Source organism: Catharus ustulatus, chromosome 2 (assembly GCF_009819885.2).
Source record: "Catharus ustulatus isolate bCatUst1 chromosome 2, bCatUst1.pri.v2, whole genome shotgun sequence".
NCBI lineage: Eukaryota > Metazoa > Chordata > Aves > Passeriformes > Turdidae > Catharus > Catharus ustulatus.
In genome coordinates this window covers 7354518-7364263 of record NC_046222.1, presented here as the reverse complement: position 1 = coordinate 7364263, position 9746 = coordinate 7354518, and positions in this window count along the sequence as shown.

Here is a 9746-nt window from a genome sequence, read left to right as displayed (position 1 = left end):
CTTTACATCAATTTTATCTTGCATTCACAGCTGAAAAGGAGCTTTGTTCAGTATGCTGTGATAAAGAGAATGGATGAATGGATTATAGATAAATACATATAGGCAAGGATTATAGACATAGATATGGAATATTTTTGGACACAGGTAACAAATATTGTTATTCCTAAGTCATTTTGTCAATACCAAAACTTATTCATTGTGTCCCTGTGCTTCAAAGTGGCAGCTCTGAGGCATCATTTAGGCTCTCTAATGCCTAATAAAGAGCATATTATAAAGATGCAAAGGGATAAGGCTGGTTTTAGTTGGGGAATCAGCATGTCTACCAAGATTCATAAATCAGGCTTTTTAAGTCTGATAAATTTCTCCTGGTCAAAGGACACAAATGACTACACCACAACAGCAGTATTCTCCTGTGATAGAAATCTAGACATAGACATATTTTGCTTTTTACAGCTGCAATAGTCTTCCTCATTCACACTGCTGTCTGTGGTTTCCTATGAGTAGTAACATTAAAAATATTTTTCCACTACAGACTGACCTTGTCTTAGCAGTTAATTCATTAATCATTGAAATATTCTTCCAGCGCAGCATTGCACACACACACAAACACACACACGCCCATAGAGGAAACCCTGGAATGTATTTACAGTACTGCAGCATCTACAGCTGCTGCTCTGTAAAGTGATCAGTAGCTGTAGCTCCAATGTCCTTGCAGGAGGTTTGGAAGCAGAGCAATCCCAGCAGCTCCTCGTGCCATTGGACCTGTGCACATGGGATTGGCTTGGAAACTGCACGTGCAGTTGGTTTGGAGCCCCACGCCAGCAGCTTGGTTAGGGGGGATTTCAGGCATTAATTATGAACAGCTTCTGTTGTGCACAGTTGCACTGCTGAGAGTTTGGGATTATACAAGCCAGACAGGTCTAGCAGAAGCAGTATTTTACACTGTGCATATTTAGCACACTTTATCAGTGTTTCAGTAAACATTATCTTAAGGACTGTTCAAATCCAGCAGTAGAGAAAAAAACAGGATATCTAAAAAGTTTTAGCAAGCAAACCCTCTCAGTCTCTCTCTCACCTTTAATTTCAGTAACTCCTGTTGAAATCTAAATCCTTGAAGCCTCTCTATTGCACTAAGCTTTATGTGAATTCATAGAATGTTTCATATATTCTCAGAAATTAGACATGAGAATGACAATGTCAACTTGTCCTTTCTCTGTTACTAAAATAAAGTCCAAGGTTCAATGACAATGTCTGACCAAACAGGAATGGGTCTATTGAGAAAAAAAAAAATTGCTGTTTAAGGATCTGAAATACATTTGTGGCATGTATAGGGGAATTTTAGTTCAGAACAGCTTTGAAGGCTCATGCACATTAATGCTTGGAGCAAATAGACATGCTCCTGGAGCATGGCTTCTGGCTTACTTTAACCCAAAAGGAATCTCATTTGCATGCCATCAGGCTGCTCTGTGATGAAACCACTGCCCAGAAGGAAAGAGAGTAAGGAGAAGGACTTCAAATCCTATGCTAATGCAGGCATACCTGGTGAAACATTTAGATGGGTTGAGCTAGAATCTAGGACACCCAAAATGTAATAAAGTTGCTGTTTGCTTTCCTCTTGACAGCCACTGTTCTTGGTTTCATCCTCTCCATCTGTGTTTCATCCCACACACTTCCTGCTGTTCAGTGTTTTGGAGTTTGAGATATTCACAGCCACATTCCCACAGACAGCATCGGATACCTGAGATTTACACCAGAAACTGGACAGGGAGGGGATGGGGAGTTCGTGTTTTCAGTACTTCATCCCTGGACGCCCCTGGCAATACATACACTACTGCTGGTCCATTCTCAAAAGCTTCAAGGGGAGATTTTGGGCCAATGAAACAATTATCTTTTCACACGATTTCAAGGCACAATTCAGTGAACAGTCAACATGTGATCCCAGCAAAAGTTCTTTTTATTTCCCTTGATTATAGTAATTACCATTACAAACATCTCTGTCTATCTCTGTTCCAGACCATTGATTCTATTGTTCTAAAACAGTTACCTGGTGATTCTCACATGGATTTTAGACACAATATATTTAAAACCACATAACCTCAGGAACTCAAAATATTTACTAACAATTATCTCAGAAACTCAAAACCACTAAACCACTAAAATTTCACTTACTGCAAATTCCTTTGTTCTTCCACACTCTTCTTACTTAGCTATGGTTTTATTTAATTTGGTGTCTTTAAAAGCTAATTATTTGATTTCTAGTCAGGAGAGTGACTAATTACAGAAATACACAGAGGAGAAAAATATATTGGACTGTGTGCTGTAAGCTTGGAAGAGCAGCTTCCAAACAAAATAAAATTGCATCCTCTGAGTTATTTTCCAGATTGTTTACTGGCACTTTCAGTAAACTGTATTTGTTTAGGTCAATATTTTGTATTCATTGGGGTATTCATAGAAACAAAAATCTTAGAGAGTGTCTCCTATCTGTAAGGGAAATCTGTTTATTTTGCTGTACAACAAGAGCCTGCTTAAATTTTTAAACAGAACTTCTGATAGTCAAAAGGAAAAAAAATCTAGGGAAGAGTATTAACCAAAATATCTGTCAGCTAAACAGAACTTGTAAATCCAGTCAAAGAACTAAAGGGCATTGCACTGTCAAATCATCAGATTGCAGATCCCTGCCCTGTGGTTTGCTGTCTTTTAGAGAAGGATGCAAACTGTTTAGCTTTCCCAAACCCTCCCCCCTTCCATCTGCCTACTGACCCATGCAGCTGCCTTAGCATTCGCATTCGCTCCACTGGAAATTTCATGCCTGCCTTGATAGAAGAAAGTAAAACGTTGCAGTGACAGCAGCTTCAATGGGACTGAGCAAAGAATGATGGAGAAGACTAAATGTGTTATATCTATGGATAGCTGAGAATTGGATAAGAAAACTTCGTGAATCACTGTGCACCAGAACTGTCAGAACAGAATGTTTTAGGAGAAAAATGAAAAACACACTAAAGTCCCAAATCCAAAACTGGAGTTTGGATCTTCATTAGGAAGGGAAGGAAATGTAGGTAAAAAATATGCCCTGCACAGAAATTTAAGTGCTCAAATGAAGAATGCAATCAGAAGTGTTTAATCTGCTAAAAATCATATTAAATTCTACTGAGACCAGTTTATAATAAAAGTCTTGTCTGTTCTTGACCATCATTTTCTTCACCCTGTCATTTAGTAAAAATGTGCTCTAGAAGGTAATTGAGCATGCTTTCTTCCTCTGGGAAGTTTATTTACACAGGAATATTTAAAACAGCAACAATGTGATGGATCTCTACAGAATAACTTCCTTAAATATTCATTGAGGTAATCTTCTGAAGGGGCACACACTGGTTGATAAGCTTCCACAGGATTCACCGAGGCAGGATACCCTGAAGACAGGGCAAGCAAAAGGAATTGCAAGCCATTATACTTCGCTAGAGTGCAAAATAACTTTAGCCTCAGTAAAAAAGAACCTTCTCAGAAAAGTAATTTCAGCTATTTCAGCTAACATTTTGCACAATTAATAAAACTTTTGGATGATACAGAAGGCATTGCCTGTGATAGTCTGTGTTACAGCCTCTGTATTTTCTTGCACATAACATTTCTGTTTTGTCACTCTGTAGGCAACCCAGGCAAACTGCCAGACACAACATCTCAGGAGGTAAGGTTGAGACCACAAGATTTTAATAGAGTTTACAGGCAGTGTTGCAATTAGCTATATCCAAATTTTAAAAAGCTATCCAACCACAAACCCTAGATTCATTTCAGCCTGAAGTAATACGTTTATTCCTCATTTTCATAATACAAAGCTAGCTCTGTTTATTCCCACAGGTTGTATCACTGGGCAAGAGAGATCAAGGGCTTCTCATTATTTTTTGTGAAACTCAAACTTTAAGAGACATGACTACTGTACTCAATGATACTAATCTGTTTAATCACAGTGAGTTGAGGTCAATAGTACAATATTTACTGCTGATATTTTTGAACAATTTGGAGCCTTTACTTTTGAAGACAATGATAATTATGGGGAAACTGGAGCCACTTTTATGAATAAATTTCACTATGATGTATTGTAAAGTGCCATAGTTAAGAACCTGTGAACAATAAAATTGTAAACACTGTTGGAAATTGTTGTAACAAAAGCATTTGGAAATTGTTATCTAAGGAGAAAATTACCAGAGAAAGTCTCTGCAGAGCACGTGGTACACCACATACACCCAGTTTCTCTTTTGGAAACAAACATACATTCACTCTCTATGTATAACTATACAGTTTCACAGAAACTTATGATTCTAATAAATGCAACCAAAATACTGCAAACAGGTCACTGAAAACAGAGCAATGTCAATCCAATTCCTTGTCCATATTATTCTGCCTGGGGAATTGTTCTTCTCCTCTTTCTCCCTGCACATCTGTATCTTCTCCTGGGTCATTCGAAATCACAGTGATACCAATTCTGGCACTTAAAGGTTCCAATCTGTGAAGCCACCTTGTGTTTCAGCTAACCCATGAAAGCCACAGCATTTGTGCTCATTTCCTCAATTACATTTCTACCTGGAACATGCAACAACTCCTTTTATACCGCCAAACAACATTCCTCAATCACTGAGGGTTTGTCACTGGTACCCCGGTAAGACAGCTTGTTATTAAAACTGGTAAGTACCCACACATCTCACAGCCTCTTTTGTCAATAGATGATCACATGGTTTCAGTCTTTCTACTTTCCTACTTAGGTAATACCTCTTTTGGTTAAATAATTTCTCCTTTCTCTTGTTAGTCTTCCAAAGCTCTAGACACACATCAGCACATTTACCCATTTCTCAGCCCAGCAATGACGATTCACCCAACCTACTTTATTGTAAATGGAATCTGCATGCATCAATTCCAGCTACCTCAATATACCTTTAGCACTATTGTGATAGTGTTTTAGATGTGGAAATTATCTGCAGAAATTTCTAGACCAGTACTGACTTTTTTTCATACAGTAAATTATTGATAAATTGCTGAAGAAAACAATCTTAAGGTTTATTGCAGTACTTATTTGAATGCGACTACACAATGAGTCAATCACAGAAATTATCTAGCTGCTCTTCATAGACAATTGCACACATTATCTAAAAGCAACTGCCATACAAACAGAATTCCATTTCCAAACTGATGTGGTAGATATGGCCCACTGCTCAAGGTGCTGCATCTCAATTATCCTGAAGGACAATTTTAGCAAATGAACTTCATTAAGCCTAGGTTTTATCAGTCACAACCTTGGCTGGCCATTGCTATTTTCTATATGTGAAGTTTGTTCACAAACACAGCATGGGAAAACCCAGGAAAACAGAAAAATATTCCTGATGTTAGAAAATATAAATTGTTTTTTATGACTGAACACGTCAATGAGAGCACTGTGGTGAAGCACTGCACAAAGAGTTTGCTGAATCATGAGTAATGAGAAATTAACCTAAAGCAATACAAGAGATGGCTGTTTGCATAAATAAACAGTTAAAGCTGATTTCACTTCTCTTCATTTCCATATCCCTTCTTCCTTAACAAAAGTTTGTGGCTCTTTGACACCCACTTCTGCTGAGTCCCTGAGTTGTGTTTCAAACACACCACAGTTCCTCTGACAAAAAATGTAACTTCCCAGTTCTCAATAACTTACTGGTATAACTAATTGGTCTCTGTTTCTTTTCCCCTCTCCCATTTAAAAATAAAATCCCCACTATTTCTGCTCCCATTTACTTTTGTCAGGAAATATTTTAAAAGTTCAGAAAATAGGGATGTTTGGGCAAAACAAGTGCCTCTAAATTCTAATCCTTTCTAACACTGATCTGAACTCTTTCAATTCCTTTGAAAATGAGTCAGAGGTGGCCAAAGGTTAAGATTTCATTTTCTCCAGTCCAAAATCTAGAGAGACTCCTTACTCTCTTCTTCAGTGCTAGACAGGATTAAGAAAATATCATACTTTGCAATGTTAAGAAAGAAAAGTGAGATCAGATTCTATTGATATTTCAGTCAAAAACATGGGCAATGGGAGAAACAGTACAAACTCCTAATGCTCGTCTTTTATCCAAACTGACTCAGCCATCCCAGCTCTTCAAACCAAAGCCTCAATTTTTTCACAGTGAAAAATAATCCAAAAAAATCTTCCATTTCACTTGTTCCCAGATCATATTTTATACATTTGTGCCCACTGTTTTCTTGAAAAACAAGTGATCTGGAATTCAGTTAGTTACTCAAAGCTCCCTCTTTTCTTTCATCGGATGAAATACCTCAGACCACCAGGGTAATAGCATGCAGTAAGAAGTAAGGAGGCAAAGACACATCACCTAAGAAAACCGATTTCCCCTCTCTCCCACCTTTAAAACTGCCAGTTCTCAATCTGTAAGTCACAGAAGACAGAATGGGAAGGGCTTTGATGAATAATTACTGCGAGTAACTTTCTCCTGTTGCTTTATTCCCTTCTTGTTCCACACTGCAGAATACTGGTGGATGTGAAGAGTTGCTCTCCAGGCAGAGATAGGTTTGGGCAGCTTAAATACCTTTGTGAGCTTAAATTGCTTGCATTACCTGTGGCTAGCTGGCAGCCTGCTGTGAAAGGATGAACTAAACACCATGTGTAGGCACTAAAGATTTCTAGCATGCCAAATTTCTAGAAGGTTGCTGTCACAGATGATGCACAGACCAATCCCCTTTCTTACCAATCAAATTAATATATGACTCTAGTTAATGATTTCATGCTTTCTAGTACCCTGAACTACAATAAAATGGTTATTTTGAACTTTTCTGCAAGGACTAGGGAATAAAAATATATACAAATTCTGTTCTGTTGTGATCTTTCCAGGTGGAATTTTTGAAGGCCAGTGTTTTGCTCCCAGTTTCATTTCATTTGCTGTTTCTTTTGCTGAATGGCCTAAAAAAAAGAGTGAAGCTCAGCCCTAACATGAGGAAGGACTTTGGGATAGAGAAAATTTTTTGGTACCACACATTAGCCCACAGTTATCAGATTTTGCTACCTATTAGAACAACAAACTTTAGGGACAAAAGGAATCCCTTTAGTCTTTTCTTCTGCTAAGGGATAAACTCTAACCAGTTATTTCTATGAATCATTTTGAATGTTCAGTTATGGGAGCAACTGGAAGTGTTAAAAATTGTTTATAAAATAAGAAAAGTATTTTCTAAGGCAAAAAAAGTTGAACATTAGGAATCATGAACCACTGGGATTCAAGAGAGTGAGCAGTATTCTCCAGCATAGCTTTTAGAAAGTAGTTGTTTACAACAGCATATGTAACTTGCTATTTTCTGTGAGGATAATTAACATGAAGGCTTCTTACAAATGCCACTCAAATGCAGAGCTGATGGGTTATGAGCTCAAAACATTTTGCTGCACAGAGCAACAAAAGGCAGCAGTTGGGCTTCACTGAAGTTGTCACGCTGTGCACAGCTCTATCAGGCACACAAGGAAAGCTCTGAGGGGGTTAAAAGTCAATTGCAAGACCTGGGACCAGTGCCAATAAAATTGTACCTGGCCAGGCTTAAATTGAATTTTAGCTGCCAACTGTACATTTTCAGATCTCCAGAGGAAGCTGGTTCCTCCGCGTGGGTGAAGTAGACAGAAGCAGCTGTTGAAATGGAAACCATTGCATCAGACAACTTGGGAACTGATTGAATTTAAAATTGGACTTTCTTATGCCTTGATTTTAGCCTCAGAATGCATTGAGGAGATGCAGGTGGCTGATAAACAGAAATGTATCACTCAGCCAAGAGGTTAAAAAATCCTTCCAAACAAACAAGAATTTTGCCTTTTGGGAGAGGAAAAAAAGCCCCTCAACAAATTCAGCAATAAGGTATAAAACCAGGCTCTTATTAGGTATAAATCAGATGAGTTATTCTGCTTTACATCAACATTGGTAGACTGATGCCTAGATTACTTAGTTAAGTCAGTGTAAAATTAATGCAATAATGCATTAATTTTAATATTATTAGATAAAAATCTTACCCAAATATTATCACAAGCCTAGGATTAGACTGGACTTGAAATAATATATACATACATGTTATATATGTGTGTGAGTATTCCCTAACAGAAAGAATAAATTGTAATTTTTTTAACCTGCACATAAACACAACAAAAAGCATGTTAATATTTCCAACTACAAAACTGCACAGTAAGAATTCCTGGAATTAAATTGTTCTTCTATTATGAAGAAAGTGCTGAGTCACATCCTAATCTTTTCCCCTACAGGATTTAAGATAATTCCGACATGGGACCCTCAGGTGATGTGATTTCTTCCAGTGTCAGTGGGAACTGCATTCCATTTATACCAGTGAAGGATCTAGTTTAGCATGTTCATTCAACTGAGTCCAAGCTATACACACCCTGCTGGGTGCACCTTCCTTGTCACCACTGATGGCCTTGGTGCCTGATTCTAGCTCCTACACAGGAAAGAGAAAGTCTATTTTTTATGTGACAATTTTTCTTTAAAAAAAAATATAGAGAGACAGAACAAATAAGGAAACCATTTAATGCCTTCCAAAACAAGTAAAACCTGCAGTGTAAGAAAGTTTACTGTGACTCTTCCTTGTATATGAGTCATTCTTGGAGATGTGTAAAGAGTTGCTCGGTCTTTATCTTAGCTGGAAGAAGGATGTTAAAGTGAGCTTACCCTGATACGGTGTCATCAACCATAGTAAAAATAGAAATGAACATACAGAAAATTGTTTGTATTTCACTAATTCCAAGCCCACAGATACCATTTTTAAATTTACTCTTAAATCATGTTTCCTAAAAACTTTTTCCATAATGAGATCTCAGTTGAATTTGTCATCACTGATAGTGACGTGCTGTAAACCAAACTGATTACCTAAAGTCTTTAAGGATTTTCCTTTGGTAACATAAACCAGAAGCTGAAATCTACCTCAAATATTTCTTTTTTTGTCCTTAACATGTCTTTTTTTCCCCACAAAATTTGAAACACAAAGAGAGGGACGACAGAGGTTAAAATCTAACATTTCTTTACAAAACTAAAAATATAGTAGTTGTAGAGCTCTAGTGATAGCAATTCCTAGCAGGATGGTACAAATATTTTTTTTTTCCCTCACCATATCCAAGGTGAAGATAGAAAAATTAAGCAAGGGTTCATGGCAACCATAACATTATTTTACAAAGTATCATAGACTGTCTTCCTCTAAATTATCAAATAAAAAGGACTTACAGAAAGATGTTTGTCTTGGTGCTCTTTGTGTTACCACTGCTTTAAAAAAGGAGGAATCATTACTGGGTCAGATCAATTCATATTGTACTTGACTTTCACAGCCCAGGTACGTAACTTCAGCCTAAGATAGCTCAAAAAATAATGGCAAATTAGAATAACTGACCTGGTACAACTTTAAGACCTGTTTGACTTTCAGATAAAATAGAAAAAACCATCAATAAAGTGAACACTCATTTTTATATGAAGCTTATTTTTAGCCTCAATAGAACAGTGATATACAGTTCTCTGAGGAATAAGAAGCAAGCATCATGGTTAACTTAATCGGGAATTTGACTTTGAATTTATTTCCTATTCAAGCTTCAAGAATTTTTCACAAAGACTGGAATGTTTTAGACTGTTTTTAAAGAACAAACAGAATTCTCTCTGTCCGTACTCCGTCTACAAACTAGAAAGCCCTCTCTGACAGCTGAATTAAATCCTCTTTGAGGTGAAAAAATGGAACCCCAAGTACAGTACTTC